We start from the raw sequence: 2,725 nt of genomic DNA, 5'->3' as shown, positions 1-2,725 counted from the left end.
CACAAGGCCAGAATATATCCAAAACACATTTCCAACACATGCACCTGTATTGTAGGACTGACCAAATGCACGGAAATGATGTTCTTTTAAGTCTTTCTCACTAAACCAGGATTCTCACTGAGGATGCTTTGAACTTCCCTACAGGGACATTTGGCAATGCCTGAAAACACTTTTAGCATGGGGGTGCTGGGAGGGGATAGTAGGGAGAACAAAGTTGTTGCTGGCATCTAGTGGGTAGAGGTCAGAAATGCTGCTACAGATCCTATATTTCATAGGATAACGTATAGTTCCACAACCAAGAATTACCCAGCCCCATATATGCCAAGGTTGATAAACTGCATAAAATTCTAAATTTTTTCAGGGAAACATCTGAGCCTTTTCTATTTTTCTAGGCCCACAGGCCTCCAGCACCACGCCCATCAATGGGGTGGCTATAATAGTGGTGGTTGGAGGAGTGATTAAGTAAGTAAATGGGTAGATGAGTTAATTGCCTTTAACAGAGCTGAAGTGTCTTGTACTGTTTATTTTAAATATATTTTCACATTTATCAGTAGGTATATTGATCCTACAGTCATCCTTCTTTCCAAATAACTATACTACCTGTATTAGTATTATAGATTGATATGTGTCCAAACCAAACAGACATGCTGAAATCCTAAGCCTCTGTCTTTCTGAACACGATGATATTTGAAATATAAAGCATGCAGATGTAGTCAAATTAAGTTGGATTCCTCTTGCATTAGGGTAGATTGGGAAAGATTTTTCCTGTTCTGAAAGCCTCAAAGAAATATTCCCTTATAGTTATTTATTAAAAACAACTTTTTATAAATATTATCACTTAGGAATTTAGGCTCAAGATTATTATAATCTCTGGGTTTGCAAATACTTTCTATGTAAGTCTCTCTTTCAAAAGTGAATGTCTCTGCCTCCTATGTGAAAGGAAAAATGGAGTCAATGTCAGTGTATAATTAAGTCAAGGTAGTACAAACAAGAGCTTTTTTGAAAGGTTGATCATCAGTAATTAACACTGATAATCAACAAGGACAATTACAATACAGTCATCACTTAAAGAGACGTTCTGGGGAGTTCCTTTTGTGGTGCAGCAGAAACAAATGAGGTTGCATGTTCGAACCCTGGCCTCACTCAGTGGGTTAAGGATCCAGCATTGCCTTGAGCTGTGGTGTAGGTCACAGACGCAGCTCAGATCTGGTGTTGCTGTGGCTGTGGTGTAAGCTGGCAGCTGTAACTCAGAATAGACCCCTAGGCTGAGAACCTCCGTATGCCATGGGTATGGCCCTAAAAAGCAAAAAAAAAGAAAAAAAAAAAAAAAGAGAGAGACATTCTGTAACTGATTAGGCGTCAGCATACTCTCCTCATTGCCACCTTCATTTCTTGTTTCCTGAATGTATAAATGACAGGATCCAAGAAAGGAGGGAGAAGGGCATCAAAGATGGCCAAAAACTTATCCAGGTGTGTGGAGGGAAAAGGCCACATATAGAAAAATATCAAAGGACCAAAGAACAAGACTACCACAGTGATGTGAGCTGAAAGTGTGGAGAGAGCCTTGGTTGAACCTGCTGAAGAGTGTTTCTGAACAGTTAGAATGATGACAATGCAGGAAATGATCAGGATGAAGAAGGAGCCAATAGAGGAATCCACAGTTGGCATAGGCCATGAACTCTAGTTGATCTGTGTCTATGCAGTCAAGTTTGATGAGCTGAGGAAGGTCACATTAAAAGCTATCCAACACATTAGGACCACAGAAGGGTAAGTTTACCACAAAAGCCAGTTGAACTGTGGAGTGGGTAAGGCCAATTATCCAGGCAGCCACTAAAAAGAAGATGCATATTTTTGGGCTCATGATGGTTGGATAATGGAGAGGCTTACATATGGTAACATATCTGTCAAAGGCCATGGCTATGAGCAGCACCATTTCCACACCACTCAAAACATGGATGAAGAAGATTTGACTGATGCAGCTATTAAAGGAGATGTCTTTCTCCTTCCTGAAAAAGTCATAAATCATCCCAGGAGTAAAGACAGAAGAAACTCCCAGGTCTGTGAATGAGAGGTTGGCCAACAGAAAATACATGGGGGAGTGTAATGTGAGGGTCAGAAGTCCCCATGAGCAAAATAAGGGAGTTTCCCATCATGCTTGCCATGTAAAATGTGGAGGAGAATACAAAGAAGCTGGATCTCCCATGAATTAGTGAGTCCCAGGAACACAAACTCTGACACCACAGACTCATTTGCTTCATACATTGGTTTTGTAGGCAATTGCTACCTGAAGGAAGATGAGAGGAGAAAATTTAAAATATAATAATTATGTTAATAAATTAGAATAGAAGTCTATTATGAATGCTTATTTCTACTTTAGCATGAAAAGTGACCTCACAGTCTTTGCAATGTGATCACACAGAAAAATTAGTGGCAGTCATATGGAGCTATTCTCTATCACCAAGTTGTCTCTGCATTTAAGACCCTCTGATTCCTTTCAGGTTGGATGTCATAATAATACAAATGAGATACAAGATGTTCAATAGAAAGAATAAGAATTCAACCCTAAACCTTTGATTTCTAATATGATCTGGCCCAAGATGCCTGGGACTAATCACTACTGTGATCTCTTCCAAGACTATAAACCTTAATCTGGCCCCACCTGTGGGAATATACTCACCCTCACCTTCAATATTTCTTTCTTTTTTTTTTTTGAAGGGCTGCACCT

General features: G+C 39.7%; 1 pseudogene; it reads right to left on the bottom strand.

Annotated features, from left to right (window-relative positions):
- On the bottom strand, window positions 389-2,262 carry LOC100515391 (annotated as a pseudogene).

This window comes from Sus scrofa, chromosome 7, assembly GCF_000003025.6.
Source record: "Sus scrofa isolate TJ Tabasco breed Duroc chromosome 7, Sscrofa11.1, whole genome shotgun sequence".
NCBI lineage: Eukaryota > Metazoa > Chordata > Mammalia > Artiodactyla > Suidae > Sus > Sus scrofa.
Note: the sequence above shows the minus strand (reverse complement) of the source record. Positions and strands in the feature narration are given on the sequence as shown.